The 22,966-nt window shown below is 36.5% G+C and overlaps 1 protein-coding gene and 1 non-coding gene across 5 annotated transcripts in view; both read right to left on the bottom strand.

Annotated features, from left to right (window-relative positions):
- The window catches only part of MACROD2 (mono-ADP ribosylhydrolase 2), a 2,105,833-nt gene that overhangs the window by 1,833,389 nt on the left and 249,478 nt on the right, over positions 1-22,966 (bottom strand). The gene's annotated exons all lie outside the window — the stretch shown is intronic.
- LOC136309742 (U6 spliceosomal RNA) lies at positions 16,294-16,397 on the bottom strand. The gene has a single exon (XR_010726392.1). It is a non-coding gene; the product is annotated as a U6 spliceosomal RNA (small nuclear RNA).

Genomic DNA, 22,966 nt, shown 5'->3' on the forward strand with positions numbered 1-22,966 from the left:
CACTGCAGTTATGAACTTGTACATGGCTCCAAGTGCACAGAAGCAGACCTAAATAAATGAGGTATACACTGGGAACAGGATTGCTAAATCTCTAGATATGCATATCCTTAAATTTAGTAGATGATGCCAAATTTTTCCAAGGTGATTATATCTAGGTATTATTTATACATGCTAACAAATGTGAGAATTTGTTCCAACTCTGAGTCCTAGTCTATAGGCAAGACTGCACAATAGTTCTAGAAAGTGCTGTCTCTGTAACTATGAATCAGGATGATGAACATGGCTGCAGCCATTTCATGTGCATTTCCCATGTCTGTCTAGTGAGGTTTCCATTTAGGTAGCTGATTCATCAGGTTGAATCAGGATGAATTACAAAACTGTCCTATTGTACAAGTACAATCGGTCAGAGTAACAGACCAAGAGTAGGACCAGAGCACAGTGTACCTAACGAGTTTTTACAATTCATGAACACTGGAAACTGATGATCTAGCAGACAGTAACATGTGCAATAAAACTTTATTTTCCAATAACAGGACAGTGGAAGAAACATATGATATATTCAAAAAGTTCATTCAAGTTATTTACAGCTCTGGCAAAATACCTTTGGATAACCATAGGACAATTATGATCATTTTAAAGGATATTTGATGTTATCTGACTGGGAAAAGCTCTAATAGATACACAAATCTTCAGTTGCCTCTAGAAAACTTAGTAAAAAAGTTTTCAGCATGTTACCTTTTTTCTGCTGTGACTCTTCAGATTTTTATTTTTAAAATTAGAGCCATTAATATTTGCCCTATTTATCGATTAGGGCTACAGAATGGAATGCACATAGATAATAAAGGTTACCACACAGATACACTCAAATGTACCTGCATTCTCATAAAAAATACCAGGAATTTAGGAATCCATATAGGATAATGACTAGTGAAACCACAGTAAGGTGTCATGGAGAAAAATCACAGAACAAATCTATTTCTCTAACCAAAGACAGTTCTGTTATATCATGCATTTAAATACTGTTTCGGCACTATAAAGTAATTGCATGTCAGAAACAGCTTCTACTGGGTTTATAATTAGGTGAGGCATTAAAAAATTTCCAGGGTTGAAATAAAATGAAAATTTGATACTTCATTTTATACATGGACATTCAGAGCAATTACAATTCCTGTTAAACATACGCTTCATTTAAAGTCAATTTAAACAAGCTCCATCTTAGTCAAATTTATAATTTATAAACCTTGAAAATATGTCTCAAAAGGGAAGATTATACAGAAAAGACATCTTAATGTCCACACTTTAATAGTGGAATAATACTAGTTGCATATACATGTGATGCATTAGCTAATTTTTAAATAAACTATTAGATTACAAAGTATCTCCATAAAATATTCAAGCTCCTCTGGGCTTCTGTTAAGTTTCATATTAATGTATCAAAAATTTTATTACTACTAACACATAAAAGAATGTATTTTATATACTGCTCTCTGCAACACTAGAATAAACAAAGAGCATCATTCAAACTCAAGTCAAGCCTACACCAATGCTTACTGCTTACTAAAAGTCTGGGAGAAGATTATAGTTAGGCTGTAAACCGAGTGCTGAGTTATTCTCAAAAATTATGCTAGAGACTATTCACCTAGTAGCCCTCTTATTTTTATCCTATGAGGAATTCAATCCTCCAGTCATTGTGCTGCACACACGCTCGAGCACATATGAAAGAAATTATTCAATGTTTGTGGTCATCCTATGCCGCCTCATCTTTCAAAGTAAAGTACTACATACATTAAAAATTGAAGGGAATCTGGTTTGCTTGGGAAATTATATCAAATAAATTTTAGGTAGTTCAAGTCTTTTTTAAAAATTATTTTTATTTATTTATTCATTTTAGAGGAGAGAGAGAGAGAGAGAGAGAGAGAGAGAGAGAGAGAGAGAGAAGGAGGGAGGAGCAGCAAGCATCAACTCCCAAATATGCCGGGCAAGACCAGGGTTTTGAACTGGCGACCTCAGTGTTCCAGGTCAATGCTTTATCCACTGCGCCACCACAGGTCAGGCCTCAAGTCTTAATTCACTAATCTGAAAGGTTTCCTCTTCCTGTTCATAGTCCCACATTTTGGACATAGCATGGTAAATGCTTCGCTGATCTTTAAAACTCAAACAGAATGTCATTCACCTCTTCAAAAATAATACAATACTATTAGAAAAATCAAAATGTTAAATATGTTTCAATATTTCCACACTCTTCCAATGGTAGATATTTTATCAATGAAGTGATGGTATGAGATAAGAGAGAACAATATTCTATGTTGCACTCCTGAAAGGGGAAGAAACAAGCTGGAAGACACTGCCAGCAGGCACACAATGTCCTTCCTGGTGATCATTACCCTCCATCCAGCTGGTCACTACAGAAATCTGCTTGCTGGACCATCACACGTGTGCCAAAATGATCACATCAAATAGAATTCAAATCATGTCATCATGCTGCTTCATAAAACCTCCAATGGCTTCCCATTGCAAGTAGACCAGAATCCAGACTGTTTTAGTAATCTAAAATTCATCCGTCATCTGGCCCATGTTCACCTCTCTGAACCCATCCTTAACCACTCCCTCACCTTAGCACTGAGATGCAACTACACTGGTCTTTTGGTTCCTCAGTAAGACCAAGGGTCTTTCTCTTCCTGAGACAGACCTTCTCTCCCCCAGAACTTCACAGGGCTGATTTCCTTTCATCACTAAGGTCTCGCCTAAACAATCATCTCTTCAAAGGTGCTTTCTCTGATGGTATTTACTGAAACATGGTGCCCACAATTCTATCCCAATTCACTATCTCTCCTTTTTCTTCTGTGTTCAACATAGCACTTTATCTAAAATGTATTGTTTATGTATTTGTTTGAATCTTTATTATTCTTCCCACTGGATTATACACATTGATAACACAATTTTCTCCATACTGTTCACTGCTATATATCCAGAGCCTATTATAGTACCTGGTGTATTAGGTACTCAATAACAAATAATATATACTGCATAAATAATTGAAATATTTATGTTTTAATTAGTACAGTCAACCTGTGTTTACATTTGTCAAAACCACTAGGCTACTGTCTCTCCCACTGAATTTTCTGAGCTACCTGAGAGCAGCAAATGACAGCATTCAGGGAAGATAACAGAGACCTAGAAACTCCAAAACTGAAAACGTTTTCTACAGCAGAGTTAGCTGATGCTTTTTGTTGCAACAAAGCAGAACAGGCTTAGAGGAGCAAGATCTTGACACAGAGAGGTTCACCAGAGTTTACTGTACAGTTACCAAATTTCTGAGATGCTCGGGGGCCATTTATGATGAGAAAAGAAAAGCTCTGTACAAACCTCTCTTGATGCCTACTTCCAGAAACTGACTCCCGCAGCAGAATCAAATCCTGAATCTCTAATATCAGTCCCATCCTCTCCAACAAGCCCATCATCTTCTGCATCACCCAAGATTGTCTAAGGCTGTATTTAAACATGTTTAAGTACTTATATGCACAGAAAGGTAAAAATAAATACTATTTTAAGACAGGCATCTAAGTTGCATTTAATAGGTAAATGTACCTGTTCCAACTTACATACAAATTCAACCTATGAGCAAACCTACAGAACCTGTCTCACTGCCTCGTGGTAGTCACTTTTGGTGCCCTATACAGATTCCTTTACTCAGGATTTCTCAAGCCTAGCATGACTGATATTTTGACTGGATAATTCTTTGTTGTGGGGGCTGTCCTATGCACTGTAGGATGTTTAGAAGCATCCCTGGCCTCCACCATTAGATGCCAATAGCAGCACTATTACCACTACTCCCAAGTTGTGACAATCAAGATTATCTCCTGACAGAGCCAGATGTTAAGAACTAGTTCCTGTTTCTGAGAGTGTATCCTTCTCCCAACTGCTGTGAGTCTTGACTGATAACAAAGCACCCTTTTCCTAAGAAATGTCATCAGCTTCTGGGAGCTGCCTCTCTGGGCAGTTACGCCCTCCCTCCATGAATAGCTTTAGGCACTGTATGAATGAATGATGGAAGAGAGAAATACAAGATTAGAGACCTGGTGCCTCTCGCTGGAACAACTCTGAGATGCTCTTTATGCTCCAGAGCTCCCAGCAGGATCACACCAAGACTAGTGTTCTGAATAGCCAGCTCTTGAACCTGTCCTACCCTACCAACCTCACTCTCTCACAGGATCCTCTAGAGAGCACTATTTCAATAAGCACCTGCATAAAAATCTCCATTTCATGGCCAGTTTACAAGGAACCCAACCTAAGATGTATACAAAAATAAATAAATAAAATAATCCTTAGACAAGCATTAAAAATACACCCTCAAAATTTGAGAAACAGGTTTTATTCAGGATATTCCCCAGTAACTGATCTTCCTGCAGAAGCAGTGCAGTACCGAGTTAGCATCTACTGGAAAATTCACAGGGTATGGATCAGTGTGGAGATACAGGCGGCAGGTCAGTTGTGCTAATACATTCTGCCTTTCAGGATTTTCAGCAGGTTGATTTCACTTACACAGTCCTAGGGTTTCCCTCTATCATGGATGAATGTACAATGCTTATCAAATTTGCAAATCCATGACTCTCATTCACCACCTACCTTTCACCTGATATAAAACAAAGAGTATGCCTTTCTCCATTTGGAAACCTCACTCTATCTATCTATCTATCTATCTATCTATCTATCTATCTATCTATTTTAGTAAGTATTTACTGGTCATTTCATAAAATTTAAGCAGAATAACATTTTATTTCAAATGCATTATACACATGTATAATATATATATATTGTTTTTAAGGTGAATTTCAAGATCCATTTGAAAATAAAAACCCAGACTTTTGTTCATACAGTATCTTCAGTCTGAAATACCTTTTATCTTATTTTAATATGTCCATATTTTACCCACATTTAAAGTCCAAATTTCAAGATCAAAATGCTCCATAAAAAATACCCAAATTTCCACAACTAAAAGAAATCCCTCCCTCCTCTGGCACTTTCTCCATGAATTAAATTTATTTGTGCTTAATTCATACCATCTCTAATAAAATTCTCTAGGGCTAGGCTAATGTTCTGCTTTCAACTGTATCATTCCTTGCCTCCAGACTTATCCAATGTTCAGCAAAAAAATGACTAAATTAATAAGAAAAAGTTACTTCTGTGGACTCTTAAACTTGTTTCTTTTTGGGGGGTATAAAATTTGTACAAATAAATGACAACAAAATTAAGAATTAAGAGAATAGCAATTCATGTACAATCATAACTTAAGGGATATAACTAATATACCAACCATGAATATAATCTTTTGTTGAATTTTGAAAGATCTTGTGTCAAAAATTGTATTTCCAAATTAATTTTCAAGCAGCTGCGATTAAAAAAAAAGGCCCGCCTTAAGAGTCTGTTGGCTTTTTTCAGAAATCTTAAATGCCAATGTTGAGAAAGAATTATCTAAAGAGCTTGTTAAAAATACAGCTTCTTTGGCCCTGGCCAAAGCGTCAGCCAGGCATATGGATGTCCTAGGTTTGATTCCCAGTCAGGGCACACAGGAGAAGGAATCATCTGCTTCTCCACCCCTCTCCTTCCCTATTCTCTTTCTCCCTCACCCACAACCATAGCTCAATTGGTTTCAGCAAGTTGGCCCTGGGGGTTGAGGATGGCTCTGTGGACTCCGCCTCAGGGCCTAAAAATAGCTTCTTTGTCAAGCAACAGAACAGCAGCCCCAGATGGGCAGAGCATTGCCCTGTAGGGGGTTTGTCAGGTGGATCCCCAGAGGGGGTGCATGCAGGAATCTGTCTCTGTGTCTCCCCTGCTCTTAATAAAAAATAAAATGCAGCCACCTTGTCCTCACTTCTGACATTCTGACCCCTTAGATCTCAGGTGGGATGAAGGGATGCTCAGCCATGTCTGGGGACAGTTTCTCTGTTTCATGCCAAGAATTCTCAGAACAGCCCCAATTCTCTCTGTTCTCCCTGGTCTAGTCTAAGACTTAGCTTAAGTAACAGCTCCTTTTTAAGAAACTCCTTTGGCCATTCCAATATATATACTTTTTCTTTATATATATATATACAGCTGTGGCACAACTGCCTGATTAAAGTGATAAAGTATATGATTAGCTCTTTCTTATTCACTGTCTCCATTATTTAAGCCATTCACCTTCTAACTTAGTGTTAAGATCCTACCAGGGAAAGAATAATGAATCCTTCCTTCTCTCTCCAGAATCCTGGGAAATTTTACTTACTTCAGAGTTAAAAATTTATTTTGTTTATACCCACCAAAAAGTATTTTAAATGTTTACAATCTCTACAATAAAGAATATGAGAAGTATTGAATTAGGTCATTTTTAAAAAAATGAACATTTTATCAATGTAATACCAAAAAAAGTAAGTGAAAGGAACACTAAAGGGCAAAAGACTTCCTAAGAAAGCATGTGTTTTAAACATGAGGCCACATAAGTCCAATAATAAATTCAAATTCATTTTGCGCCAAAATAAAGAATACAGGTGTGAAGAACTATGCACAATTTAGAAAAGAGTCACATTAACATTCAAATATACCATGACCTGCAATCCCCAAGCACAGGGCATCACTCCTCTCCCGCACGTGTGTGTCTTTGGGGCCTGCACCAATCCACCTCAGGCAGTCAGGACTAACCCTACTGCAGTTGGGAAGACAGAGAAATTTTCACAGCATCTTCCTTTCTACATAATTTCTAACCTCAAGACTGTGGGGAAGCTTACTCTAGACTAGTCCATAGATATCAGTCATTGTTATAAAGTAGTTTAGTTTTTTTTACAAGGCCCATGAGCCATCCTCTGACAAGCAACAGGCTCAAGAGTCATGTAAATTCTGTTTCTCTTTAGGATAGATTAGGAGCTCGAATGAAAAATATAGTTAGTCAGAATTATTATTCCATACAGGTATTGCCAGAATTTCTCAGTAAGTTTTGAGATTCAGTCTGATTAGATTGGCATAAGCCAATCTCCCATCCCTGTGAGCAGGAGATAAAATGTTCCAATTGGCTCAACATGGACTTAGGGGTGATTTTGAGTTCCCCATGGGGGGGAAAAAACATAAACCATAAAATAAAAATAAAAAAAATATAAAAAATAAAATTAAAATAAGAAGCTGTTGAAGACAACACAACTGAAAACTGGAGGCAGACAACACCAAGCCTAGACTCAACCAACTCTACAAATAAAATACCCTAACACAGACAACGAGAAGACAAAAAAGTACAATCCAAATGAAACCACAAGAGCCACCTTCAGGAGATGAACTGAGTGATATGGAAATAATCAAACTTCCAGATGCGGAGTTCAAAATAATGATTGTAAGGATGCTTAGGGATCTTAGAACAACAATGGATGGTCATTATGAACACCTAAATAAAGAAATAGCAAGTATAAAAAAGAATCAGTCGGAGATGACAAAAACAATATCAGAAATAAAGACCACAATGGAAGGAATTAAAAACAGGATATATAGAGCTGAGGATCGAATCAGCAAGTTGGAGGACAACTGGAATGAAGGCATGAAAGCAGAGAAGAAAAAAGAAAAGAGACTCAAAAAGTCTGAGGAAACTCTTAGAGAGCTCTGTGACAACATGAAGAGAAATAACATCCGCATCATAGGGGTTCCTGAAGAAAAAGAGAAAGAACAAGGAATAGAGACTTTGTTCAATCATATATCATAGCTGAAAACTTCCCTAAATTAATGCAGGAGAAACTCTCACAAGTTCAAGAAGCACAGAGGACTCCATTAAAGAGAAACCCAAAGAAACCTACACCAAGACACATCATAATTAAAATATCAAAGCTAAGTGATAAAGAGAAAATATTAAAAGCTGCAAGAGAAAAAAAAAGCTATCACCTACAAAGGAGCCCCTATAAGAATGACATCTGACTTCTCAACAGAAACACTTGAGGCCAGAATGGAATGGCAAGAAATATCCAAAGTAATGCAGAACAAGAACCTACAACCAAGACTACTTTATCCAGCAAGGCTATCGTTTAAAATCAAAGGAGAAATAAAAAGCTTCCCAGACAAAAAACAGCTAAAGGAATTCATTACAACCAAACCAATGCTGCAGGAAATGTTAAGGGGCCTTTTGTAAACAAATCAAAGTGGAAAAAGAATATAGCAAAAAAGGAATACAGCTTTAAAGAATAAAATGGCAATAAACAACTACATATCAATAATATCCATAAATGTAAATGGATTAAATGATCCAAACAAAAGACATAGGGTAGCTGCATGGATAAGAAAACAGGACCCGTACATATGCTGTCTACAAGAGACACACCTTAGAACAAAAGATACACATAGATTGAAGGTAAAAGGATGGAAAAAACATTTCATGCAAATGGAAATGAAAAAAAAGATGAGGTAGCAATATTTATATCAGACAAATTGGACTTTAAAACAAAGGATATAATAAGAGATAAAGAAGGCCACTACATAATGATAAAGGGAGTAATCCAACAGGAAGATATAACTATTATAAATATCTATGCACCTAATATAGGAGCACCTAAGTATATAAAGCAGACTTTGATGGATTTAAAGGGCGAGATCAACAGCAATACTATAATCGTAGGGGATTTCAATACCCCACTAACATCCCTAGATAGATCCTCAAGAAAGAAAATTAACAAAGAAACAGCAGACTTATTGGAAACACTAGATCAACTCAATTTAATAGATATCTTCAGAACCTTTCACCCTGAAGCCACAGAATATACATTCTTTTCAAGTGCTCATGGTACATTCTCTAGGATAGACCACATGTTAGGGCACAAAAGTGCTCTCAACAAATTTAAGAAGATTGAAATCATATCAAGCACTTTCTCCGATCACAACAGCATGAAACTAGAAATGAACCAAACATAAAAGCTCAAAAATTCTCAAACACATGGAAACTAAATAGCAGGTTGTTAAATAATGAATGGATTAAGAATGAGATCAAAGAAGAAATTTAAAAAATTCCTAGAAACGAATGACAATGAGCATACAACAACTCAAAATTTATGAGACACAACAAAAGCAGTACTGAGAGGGAAGTTCATAGCACTACAGGCACACTTTAAGAAGCTAGAAAAAGCTCAAATAAACAACTTAACCCTACATCTAAAAGAACTAGAAAAAGGACAGCAAGTAAAGCCCAAATGTAGTAAAAGAAAGGAAATAATAAAGATCAGAGCAGAAATAAATGACATAGAGGCTAAAGAAACAATACAGAAGATCAATGAAACTAGGAGCTGGTTCTTTGAAAAGGTAAACAAGATTGATGAACCTTTAACTAGACTCACCAAGAAAAAGAGAGAGAGGACTCAAATAAATAAAATTAAAAATGAGAGTGGAGAAATAACAACTGACATAACAGAAATACAAAATATTGTAAGAAAATACTATGAAGAACTGTATGCCAAAAAACTAGGCAACCTAGATGAAATGGACAAATTCCTTGAAACATACAATCTTCCAAAAATCAATCTGGAAGAATCAGAAAACCTAAACAAACCGATTACACCAAATGAGATCAAAACAGTTATCAAAAAACTCCCAACAAAGAAAACTCCAGGGCCTGATGGCTTCACAACTGAATTCTACCAAATATTCAAAGAAGAACTAACTCCTATCCTTCTCAAACTATTTCAAAAAATTCAAGAGGAAGGAAGACTTCCAAGCTCCTTTTATGAAGTGAGCATAATTCTGATTCCAAAACCAGGCAAAAACAACACAAAGAAAGAAAATTATAGGCCAATATCTCTGATGAATATAGATGCTAAAATCCTCAACAAAATATTAGCAAACAGGATCCAACAATATATGGAAAAAAATCATACACCATGATCAAGTGGGATTTATTATGGGGAGGCAAGGCTGGTACAATATTCATAAATCAATCAATGTGATTCATCACATAAACAAAAAAAAAAGGAGAAAAACCATATGATAATTTCAATAGATGCAAAAAAATCATTTGATAAAATCCAGCACCCATTCATGATCAAAACTCTCAGCAAAGTGGGAATACAGGGAACATACCTCAACATGATAAAAGCCATCTATGAGATACCCACAGCCAACATCATACTCAATGGGCAAAAATTAAAAGCAATACCCTTAAGATCAGGAACAAGGCAGGGGTGCCCCATTTCACCACTCTTATTTAACATAGTCCTGGAAGTCCTAGCCACAGCAATCAGACAAGAAGAAATAAAAGGCATTCAAGTTGAAAAAGAAGAAGTAAAAATATCATTATTTGCAGATGATATGATATTGTATATAGAAAACCCTAAAGTCTCAGTCAAAAAACTACTGGACCTGATAAATGAATTCAGCAAAGTGGCAGGATATAAAATCAATACTCAGAAATCAGAGGTATTTTTATACGCCAACAATGAACAGTCAGAAAGAGAAATTAAGGAAACAATCCCCTTCACAATTCCAACCAAAAAAAATAAAGTACCTAGGAGTAAACTTAACCAAGGAGACTAAAGACTTGTACTCGGAAAATTACGAAGCATTGATAAAAATCAAGGAAGATACAAACAAGTGGAAGCATATACTGTGCTCATGGTTAGGAAGAATAAACATCATTAAAATGTCTATATTACCCAAAGCAATCTATAAATTCAATGCAATACCAATTAAAATACCAATGACATACTTTAAAGATATAAATCACATATTCCAAAAATTTATATGGAACCAAAAAAGAACACGAATAGCCTCAGCAATCTTTAAAAAAGAAGAATAAAGTGGGAAGTATCACACTTCCTGATATCAAGTTATACTATAAGGCCATTGTACTCAAAACAGCCTGGTACTGGCATAAGAACAGGGATATAGATCAATTGAACAGAACAGAGAACCCAGAAATAAATCCACAGTTCTATGGACAGCTGATATTTGACAAAGGAGGTAAGGAAATACAATGGAGTAAAGACAGCCCCTTTAACAAATGGTGTTGGGAAAATTGGACAGCTACCTGCAAAAAAATGAAACTAGATTACCAGCTTACACCACTCACAAAAATGGATAAAAGACTTAAATGTAAGCCGTGAAACCATAAACATCTTAGAAGAAAACATAGGCAGTAAGCTCTCCGACATCTCTCGGAGCAATATATTTGCTGATTTATCTCCACGGGAAAGTGAAATAAAAGACAGGATAAACAAATGGGACTATATCAAACTAAAAAGCTTTTGCACAGCTAAAGACAATAAGAACAGAATAAAAAGACAAACTACACAATGGGAGAACATATTTGACAATGCATCTGATAAAGGGTTAATAACCAAAATTTATAAAGAACTTGTAAATCTCAACACCAGGAAGACTAACAATCCAATCAAAAAATGGGCAAAAGAAATGAATAGACACTTCTCCAAAGAGGACATACAGATGGCCAATAGGCATATGAAAAAATGCTCAACATCACTAATCATTAGAGAAATGCAAATTAAAACCACAATGAGATATCACCTCACACCAGCCAGAATGGCGCTCATCAACAAAACAACACAGAATAAGTGCTGGCAAGGATGTGGAGAAAAGGGAACCCTCCTGCACTGCTGGTGGGAATGCAGACTGGTGCAGCCACTGTGGAAAACAGTATGGAGATTCCTCAAAAACCTGAAAATCAAACTGCCTTTTGATCCAGCTATCCCACTTTTAGGAATATACCCTAAGAACACCATAGAATGGCTCCAAAAGGAGAAATGTACCCCCATGTTTGTGGCAGCATTGCTCACAATAGCGAAGATCTGGAAACAGCCCAAGTGTCCGTCAGAAGACGAGTGGATTAAAAATCTTTGGTACATATATACTATGGAATACTACTCAGCCATAAGAAATGATGACATCGGATCATTTATAATAATATAGATGGACCTTAAAAACATTATACGGAGTGAAATAAGTAAATCAGAGAAAACTAAGAACTATATAAATCCATACATAGATGGGACATAAAAATGAGACTCAGAGACATGAACAAGAATGTGATGGCAATGGGGGTGGGGGAGGGGGAAGGGGGGAGGGGGCAAAGAAGGAGAGAGGGGTTGGGGTAGGGGAAGGGCACAAAGAAAACCAGATAGAAGGTGACAGAAGACAATTTGACTTTGGGGAAGGGGTATACAGCACAATCAAATGTCAAAATAATCTGGAGTTCTTGTTTTTTTCTGATTTGCTTATTTCACTCCTTATAATGTTACCAAGATCCCACCATTTTGCTGTAAATGATCTGATGTCATCATTTCTTATGGCTGAGTAGTATTCCATAGTGTATATGTGCCACATCTTCTTTATCCAGTCTTCTATTGAAGGGCTTTTTGGTTGTTTCCATGTCTTGGCCACTGTGAACAGTGCTGCAATGAACATGGGGCTACATGTGTCTTCACGTATCAATGTTTCTGAGGTTTTGGGGTATATACCCAGTAGAGGGATTGCTGGGTCATAAGGTAGTTCTATTTGCAGTTTTTTGAGGAACCACCATACTTTCCTCCATAATGGTTGTACTACATGATTCCATACATTGGTGGAACATAAAAATGAGACTAAGAGACATGGACAAGAGTGTGGTGGTTACCAAGGGTGGGGGGGGGGGAGGGAGGACATGGGAGGGAGGGAGGGAGAGAGTTAGGGGGAGGGGGAGGGGCACAGAGAACTAGATAGAGGGTGACGGAGGACAATCTGACTTTGGGCGAGGGGTTTGCAACATAATTTGATGACAAAATAACCTAGACATGTTTTCTTTGAATATATGTACCCTGATTTATTAATGTCATCCCATTACCATTAATAAAAATTTATTAAAAAAATAAAAAATTAAAAAATTAAAAAAAATAATCTGGAGATGTTTTCTCTCAATATATGTACCCTGATTTATCAATGTCACTGCATTAAATTTAATAAATAAATAAAAAAAAGGAAAGAAAAGAGAAGCTGTTAAAGAGAGAAAAGGAGAGAATAGATGATAGGAAAAAATATCAATAAACATTAGATTTTGCTACAAGAGACAGCCAAAAATAACAATGGCTTAAATAAAATAAAAGTTTATTTTTCCCCTAAAGAAGTCACAAGTAGAGAGTCTTCAAAGGCTGATGAGATAGATCACAAAATCCTCAGAGTTCCAGATTCTTTTTTTTTTTTTAATTTTTTTTATTATTATTAAATTTAATGCAGTGACATTGATAAATCAGGGTACATATGTTGGGAGAAAATATCTCTAGATTATTTTGACATTTGATTGTGCTGTATACCCCTCCCGCAAAGTTAAATTGTCTTCTGTCACCTTCTATCTGGTTTTCTTTGTGCCCCTCCCCTCCCCTAACCCCTCTCTCCTTCTTCACCCCATCCCCCCTCCCCCAACCCCCCGCCCCTGTTGCCATCACATTCTTGTTCATGTCTCTGAGTCTCATTTTTATGTCCCTTCTATGTATGGATTCATCTCAGTTTTTTTTCTGATTTACTTATTTCACTCCGTATAATGTTATCAAGGTCCATCCATGTTATTGTAAATGATCCGATGTCATCATTTCTTCCAGATTCTTTTATCTTCCTGCTCTTCAGTACTTTAGTCACATGGCCATATCAACTGCAAAGGAACCTGGGAAACGAAGTCTTTATTCCCGGTGACCATACAGCCAGTTCACAATGAAGTATCGATATTTCCTATTTCTTAGGGGGAAAAAGAATGGATAGACAAGACACTGGGAGACAAACAGCAACCTCTGCCTGTGATGCATGGACTCCTAAGGTGATTCCCATGATTCCTAGCCCCTTATGTTCCTATGTTTGTGTAATGTGCTCCTCTTAAGTATGAGCAGGACCTACAACTTGCTTCTAAGCAACAGAATATAGAAAAGATGATGGAATATAGACGATTAGTATACAGGATTACATGACATAAGATTAAGTATTTGTCTTGCAGGAGTTTTTCTCTCTCCCAGGAATGGCTATGAGAAAGGGAGTGGCCATGTTGGGAAACCCCACATGGCAAAGAATTGAGGGTGGTCTCTAGGAACTAGCCAACAGCCAATGAAAATGAAGCTTTTAATTTAGTCTCACCACCACAGGAATTAGGAAGGAGAAATGCAGAAGACTCAGCTCAGCTGTGCCCAAACTCCTGACACCCAGAAACAAAGACAATAAATGTGTATTGTGTTAAGCCACTAAATTTGTGGTAATTTGTTATGCACTAACATAAAATTACCATACTGACCCTGAAGCAACCAACAGATGCTCACAATACCGCATAAAAGACCCGATAAAGTCCCTAATATATAATAAGAGTTCAATAAATGTTTGCAATGATCAGCATCATCGTCATATAATCATCATCATTTCCTATACCTGAATTCCTCCAATGTCATCATTACCTTGCCTCGCAGCTTTGTAACAAGGAATAAAATCCCAACAGGACAAACAATTCAATTCATATTGTTTCTAGACTTTTTGGAAGCAACCTACTTTAAAATTTAATTGGAGTTGAATTTCCATTAGCACTGCACTGGTGATTCTTGTATATCCATCTGCCACTCGATTCCAAGAACTTGCCTCTCAAGGATACAACAATTTCTTGGTCATGCCTCATTGGGGAAGAATTGAAAAGAGTAAGATAGGACACAGTACTCTAGGGGTTAAGAATTGCAGGCAAGACTTCAGGAAACAGACCCATTACTCTGTGGACTCAGGCTGAGGAGAAAAGGAACAATTAGCTAGAGGGTAAGTAGCAGAACAGCTGCAAGAAGACTCAGGTTAAAAAAAAAAAGTCATGAAGTAGGAGTATTGGAGAATAATGTGGGAGTTTAAGATATCAATTGTTTTGAAACTTGAATTTATGCATTTTAATATTATCTAATAGAGTTAATCTGAGCATCCATTTAATATTCTGGTATGTGACAAGAATATCAGAAAGGACTTTTAAAATTAAAAAAAAAAATGGAGAAAGACAGAATTAAAAATTAAGACCCTTTCAGAGCATTTCAAGATAAAGTTTTTACAAGACCATACAAACATGAGCTATTTTGATGGTAATGTGCTACACCAAATTAACACCCCCTAAGTTAAGCAAAGGTTTCAAAGCTAAAACCATTACATATGATGGAGTGAGGCAGAAAATGAAGTCTACTCTGTGAAGTATATAAAACAAATAGAAACTGCTGTTATGAGACACCATAAAATAGTCAATAACTCAAAAGATGATTAAAAATAAACAACATATTAGTAATAAAAACCTGGCATGGGGGACATTCTAATAATGTATTTTTGGTTTTTGGCTTATAGCAACTCAAGAATCTGTGAGGAAATGAAGAGAATAGCTATTATGAACAATAAAAACTATTGTAGTTTTTGTTTATGCTTATTTTTACAGAAAAAAAAATCATGTAAAATACATTTTCTAAGGAGTAAGAATTACCTGAAAATAATTGAAAACTAAAGCACATAGAGGCTAAAAGTGGAAGAGAATGACTTATCCCAGAAATATGTGGCATTAATTGATAGAAGATATGAGAATAATTATATAAAATTTTAACAATTGTAATATTGACAGTAATTTTTTTAATTAGTAGAATTAGGGTTTTTTCATACATAGTTCATATTCCTATTCTACAACCATTGTGTATTTACCCCCAAAATGCTAGTGATTGTACAAGAAAAATATTTTAACATTGTTTCTATGTATAAAATTCCATTTCTACAGAACTGTTTCACCTTTTTTTCCTTCTGCAGAATCTGTCTCTATTTCTGACATCAGTGACAGGATAATAACAAGACCACTATCCCAAAGTTCCTTTCCATGATGGAGTTGGCTTTGTACAAAGAGATGCATGACTATGAAGGGACTGCAGGGACCACTGCACTTCATCAACAGATATCACTGGTCACTGTGTGTGTGTGTGTGGGGGGGGGACGGGGATGAGGAGTTAATATAAGTGTTTGTTAGTGCTTTAAACAGAAACAATCACCACACTGGTCAACATCTTACCATTGGTAGATCAATAATGTTATTAATAACCAAAATCCATGGTATTACCTTCCCATGAGATAGGGGATTGACAAAGAAAGAGAGAAAAGTCCTCAAGTTCTTTTCCCTCTAAATTTAGTTTTGTTCATTTGTTTTTCATTTTCCACTAAAGAGGTATGCTCATGCTCAAATCAAAAATTTTCCCATGGAGTGAAATATGAACGAAATAAGGACACATTAACTCAAAAGTAAACATTACAAGGTAACTGGCCAGAATTCCTTTTATTTCCTTTAAAAATGTAGACCGCCTCACAAGTTTGCATGCCATCCTTGTGCAGGGGCCATACTAATCTTCTGTGTCATTCCAATTTTATTATATGTGCTGGGAAGTGAACACCTGGGTTCCTTTTTGATATGTTCCCCCCCCCCCCCGAGGAAGTGGTGTGTTCACATTACAATAGAAAGAATCTGCTTCCTTGGTTGCTATGAAGTTCCAAATAACACATTAATTGATACATTAATTTTTGATGACTTCCAGGAATCTACATTTTTTCACCATTTTCTTTTTGTTGTTGTTGTTGTTTTGTTTCTTTGTATTTTTCTGAAGTGAGAAGTGGGGAGACAGAGAGACAGACTCCTGCATGCACCCAATCGGGATCCACCCAGCATGCCCACTAGGGGGCAATGCTCTGCCCATCTGGGGCACTGCTCTGTTGTAACCGGAGCCATTCTAGTGCCTGAGGCAAAGGCCATGGAGCCATCCTCAGCACCCAGGCCAACTTTGCTCCAATGGAGACTTAGCTGTGGGAGGGGAAGAGAGACACAGAGAGAAAGGAAAGGGGGATGGTGGAGAAGCAGATGGGCACTTCTCCTGTGTGGCCTGGCTGGGAATTGAACCCAGAACTTCCACATGCTGGGCTGACGCTCCACCACTGAGCCAACTGGCCAGGGCCTTCACCATTTTCACAATCAATCCATAAACAAGCCTATCTGATGTAATAGAATTTGTTGTAGTTCTTGAATAGTTTTTAAAATATTGTGTACAGTTTTTTATACAGCAAGAATAGTGACTTTGATGGAGACCAAAGTTAATATATCAATATCCAGAGGGAGTTGGGAGTCAAGACAGATTTCTGGAGCTGAAGATACTGACATGTTTTTAGTAAAATAAATACTTGTACTGAACTAGAGGTTATCAGAAATTCTTCAGACTCAATTTTTTCTTCTTCACTCTTGGCTTCTCTTAGTTCCTTCTACCAGCAATGCTATACTACACTCTTTTTGCAAAACCTACCCATCTATCCCTTAATGTCCAGTTCAATTCCCATGTGCCATGATGTCTTCATCCTGATCACTACACTAAAAGTGAACTTTCTATGGGAAAGAGTATATGTGGGGAAGTAATCAAAATAAATTCCAGTGGCACCCTTTCACAGTGTCCTCTGTTATGACTGGTATTCTTCATGTACCTCATTTTGAGGGTAAAGATTGAATAAAACTTTATCTCCACTATCGTAACAAGAACAGGGCCTTGCAAATTATATTGAAAAGCAGAACAAATGTCTATTAGACAAAAGAATGAATAAATAAATGAGTGAACAAATGATGAAATGATTAGAGAATCATTGCTTAATGATATATGTACTATTAAACCTAATCACTGGGAACATAAAGAGGGTTCAGAAAAGGTTGAAGTAGTTTGCATATAAAAACTACAGTCATGGGGAGTTGAGAACTGAAAAAAAAAAAGGCAAGGAGTGGGTAAAAGGTGTTTTAGGCATTGGGATGAAAGGGAGGGCACTAAAGTCTGGCAGAATAGCCCATAAAGTCAAAATGAGGAACCATGCCTCTCTTCCAGGATGTGACCTTTCCAACTTCTACTATGTAAACATTACAAAGTTATTTATATACAAAGAAACTCAGTTTCTTCATTGAACTGTGAACTCTCCAAAATGGACCAGCAAGCAACACTGATCAGGGAAACAAACTAGCTAGGCCACAGTAGAACTGAAGGAGATATGAAGCACTCACAGAATTTAAGAAATGCACTGGCACTGCTACAGGCATTTAGAAAGCATTACACAATTTAGAACAGTCTGTGAATCACACGGCTGTTCCCTTTATAGTCAGTAGGGTACAAAGGGTGTGGTAGCTACACCCTAGCTCAGATCTAATCTGGAAACTCATCTTAATGAGAGTTTAGTTGTCAATAAAAATTTAGCTGAAATGATGCCTCATAATTCTACACCTTCCTCTCAAAAAATACTGACAATCCATATTCTGGGTTTTCAGGTGGGACTAAAATAGCCAGAGGGTTTCTGAGAGACAGCCATTATACCCCGTAAGGTAATTCGCTGTTTCAAATGGTAATGGTTACCAATTAGGCTTTGGTACTCCCAATACTTAGAGTTGACAGCAATGCTCAGGAGAAATTTTGAATACTAGGTTCCACGTTTTATAATGTCTTCCTACCAAATATTTTGAAACAAATTTAACATGAAGATTTTCAGTTTGCTGAGCTGTCAGTCAAGCTTTAGTTTCTCTGATAACTGTTCTTTTAAGAAAGCACAGTGCATTCCTTACCCATGATCAGTAACAGCAGGCATGTTCTACCCTAACACCCCTACTAATAATCTACAGACACTTTGCCATTTTGCAACAGAAAGAAAGCTCATTATTCCATACAGCAAGAGTAAGGCTTTCAGAAAGCCATTTCAAAGCAGATTTCCAGAAGCAACTTCTAAGGGTAGCTAAAAGAAAAATGCTTTTAGCATGCTTTGATAGAACTATCAAAATCTCCAAATTACATAAATGCTTAATAACAAGTAAGGATTTCTAACCTGGGCCTGTATAAACTATTACCTTTCCTGAAGAAACTTAAAAAAAAAACATGAAAGGCATTTCATTAGCATTTTAATTTAACTTTAGGACATGTGAAAAGCAATTTGAAAATTGTAGCAGTTAAAAAAATTTTTTTGCTCACTTTTTTTTTTGTGTCCACATTAAGAAACACATTTTTCTTTACTATTTTGTGGATTTAATTCCTCCCAAAGGAGATTATAATTAAGTGACAACATGAATTAAGCCATGGTGTACCTCCTTGTAACTACTACTGATAGATAACCATTAAGGGCAAAACCAGGTCACTTTTTCAGAATAAACATTGGGAGGAAATAGAGACATATAATTTAGAAATAACAGACTGATACTGGGGCAGACAATTAATATTCTATTTATATTACACTTTTTATATCACACGGAAAGAAATTGTTCTTAAATAATTGAATATCAATACAAACTGAATAATAATGTCACAAATTAAAAACAGGAGGGATGGGCAGATAATAAAAAGCCATAAGCACTTAATTTTCATTACTAAATATATTGCAACTTAGTATATATTTTAAATAATTCAAACAAAGGTATCGAATTAAGATGATGTTGCTTTGCAAAGCAGAAATGGCAACAGTATAAAGAGTAGTACTCGGCCCTGGCCGGTTGGCTCAGCAGTAGAGCGTCGGCCTAGCGTGCGGAGGACCCGGGTTCGATTCCCGGCCAGGGCACATAGGAGAAGCGCCCATTTGCTTCTCCACCCCTCCGCCGTGCCTTCCTCTCTGTCTCTCTCTTCCCCTCCCGCAGCCAAGGCTCCATTGGAGCAGAGATGGCCCGGGCGCTGGGGATGGCTCTGTGGCCTCTGCCCCAGGCGCTAGAGTGGCTCTGGTCGCAACATGGCGATGCCCAGGATGGGCAGAGCATCGCCCCCTGGTGGACAGAGCGTCGCCCCTGGTGGGCGTGCCGGGTGGATCCCGGTCGGGCGCATGCGGGAGTCTGTCTGACTGTCTCTCCCTGTTTCCAGCTTCAGAAAAATGCAACAAAAAAAAAAAAAAAAAAGAAGAAGTAGTACTCAATCACAAAATAAACTGAGCTTCTACAAGCATGGCATTCAAGAAGAACTCACAGAGTGGAGAATAGATAGCTGCAAATTCTTTGTCACTCTTCCCATCAAGAAGTGAAGTCTAATTCTCCAGGCTTTGAATATCAGTCTATTCTGTAACTTTTTCCAACAGAATAAACTACTTTAACTTCTGAAGTTGGGCCTTAAGAGATCAACAGCTTCTACTTTCTCACAAGAAATACTTCCTTTTGGAACCCAGCTGCCATACAGAGAGAAATCCAAGTCACATGAAGAGGCCACACAGAGGAAAACTGAGGCATTCTAGGTCAGCTGAGCAGTGACAGCTCCAAGTGGCAGCCACATGAGTGAGCCGTCTTGAACTTCCCAGCCCAAACTCACCTTTGGAATAGCTGCAGCCTAACCAACATTACTTGAAGATTTGCAATTACACTGTATCTAACCTTGAAGAATCATCAGATATCAGGTTCTGATATAAGTGAAAAGTATCCACAATTATCTACATATGCTTTCTTTTTACAACATATCTATGTAAGGCCACAATGCCTTAAATATTTCAACCAAAACAATATATTGCAATACATGGAATGCAGATGCAAACAAGAGAATTCAATTATTGTCATTAAGGAAACATCAAAAACATTTACAAAAAAAAGTAAAGCAATGCAACCTCTTATTAATATTATTTTATCTAGAAAATAGTTATTTATAAATATTATATGTTATAATATAAAGTTTACTATCTTTTTATTGAGATTTTACTCCCATACTATAAAATTACCATAATAAGAACCACAATGCAGTGGTTTTAACATCCACACAGTTGTGCCACCATCATCACTAATTCCACCATACTTTCACCACCCACACAGAAACTCTATACCCAGTAGCACTCATTTCCCATTCCCTACTCTCCCCAGTCCCTGGTAAAACTCTCCCCACTGCCTGGTAACTGCTAATCAATTTTCTGTCTGTATTTGTCTATTCTGCACATTTCATGTAAACGGTATCATATATGATCTTCATGTCTGACTTCTTTTAATATATGGGTACACTGTGTTTTGTTTGTTCATCAGCTGATGAATCTTTGGGTTGTTTCTACTTTTTGGCTATTATGAATAATTATGAGCATTTCTGCACAGCCTTTGTGTGGACATACGCTTGTAATTTTCTTGGTTATTATTATTGATTATTATATGTTTGAATAAGTTAAATATTATATGCATTTCTAAACTATAAATATGAAGTATAAAAATCTACATAAATTAAAGCTCTTTGGAGCCTGCATTAAGTTTTAAAAGTACAAAGTTCTAAGGCCAAAAACTTAGGAATGGCTACTATACAGAAACCTTCTAATTCTTCTTTTCAAGGAAATATGAAAATATAATTTTCTCTTATATTACTGATTTAGAGGAATTCAGATTAATGTTTAGCTTTTATAAAACATGCTATCTTGACAACTTTATTTCCTAGGTTGAATTTAAGCAGTGGTGGGATTCAGTTGGTTCGCACCGGTGCAGCAGAACTGATACCTAATCTTTGGTTGAATTCAATGAACCAGTTGTTAAAATGACACTTGTAATCAGGGTTCTCTCTCAGGTGGGCACCTGGGAAGCAGCCCAATGTAGAAATCACAAATTTATATTCTTTACTCTTTTTTAACATTCACCTGTACAACAGCATATTCTAAGCACCCATAGTAACGTTCATTCAGTTCACAGGTGGAAAAAATTGCAGGTGAGGATGCCAATCAAGAAGCAATAAGAAAATATGTTAAATAACAGTTTTACTGTTTTTTGGAAGGTATTATTTAATATTTTTTCATTAATATTTTAAAACTCTTATAACAATCTAGTTGTGTGTGTCTCTTTTATTGTTCTCATTTAAGTAGTAAATGCATACAATAATTAACTACCTTTTGGTATACCATTTTTTTATACTTAAAACTAGCATTAGAGCAGAGAACCAGTTGTTGAATTATTTGAATTCCTCCACTAAATTTAAGGAGAAATAATTATCAACTGATACAATAGTCATCCAAAAGAGAATGTTATGATAGTATATAAAAAGTGGTTTCTCTATAAAGATGCTCAAAAAGGTCAACTGTTTTATTAATTTTATAAACTATGAGAGCTTTCAAAAATATTGAACTTCAATTCAGATATCCAGTCCTTCAAACCCACGATCTAAAAGGACTACAGGCTCCTTTGTAAATCCTCAGATCTACAAGATAATTTCCTGACTGCTTTACCTGGGAAAGAGACCCCCAGTCCCAGCCTCCCCAGAAGCCTGTCAATCCAGTTTTTACCAAAATTCTAGCAGTTAGCATTCCTCTAGTCTCTCCTCATTGCTCACAAAATATTCTTTATTAGTCTTTTCATAATCATAATTCTTGAACCACTAATGTATATTCAACTCTAGGAAAACTTCAAATTTTCCTATTAAAAAGACATTCAGCAAATTATTTTTCTTCTAAAAGATGTTAATTCATAAACTTATACAGTATCTCTTTGGTGTGTTAAAATGACTACATATGTGGCCAAATTGTTATATCCTATAATCCACAATTATTACGTGCTTCTCACATTCTGAATTTCTCCAGATTCATGTAGTGAACCAGATTCTTAAAGGCTTCAGATTGTTTCACTGTGTGTGATAATTTAAAATTCTAAATAGACACTAGGAAAAAGAAAAATTATCATAGGATATTCAATTATCCTCCCATAATTAAATAGACCATTTTCAATAATAAGCATGTGTTCTAGAATAACAGTTTATTTTGTTCTTGAGGGTGGGAAGTAAAATCCTCTTTCACTGGAAGACTGTTCATGCAGTAGGGTAGAAAGTTCCCTCTGCCAGCCAATCTTAATTTTCTCCAAGGTCAACTAATTACTCCTGGTTGAATTCCCATGTGACACTAATTTAGAAATGTTTCTTCATTAGTACCGACATCTCCCAAGTGTTGGAAAGAACTTCACGTTACATCATTCATTTGAAATGTGATTCAGAAAGGGGAAAATTATGATTTTAAATCTTTGAATATAATTTTGTAT

The sequence above is a fragment of the Saccopteryx bilineata genome, chromosome 6, assembly GCF_036850765.1.
Source record: "Saccopteryx bilineata isolate mSacBil1 chromosome 6, mSacBil1_pri_phased_curated, whole genome shotgun sequence".
NCBI classification, from domain to species: domain Eukaryota; kingdom Metazoa; phylum Chordata; class Mammalia; order Chiroptera; family Emballonuridae; genus Saccopteryx; species Saccopteryx bilineata.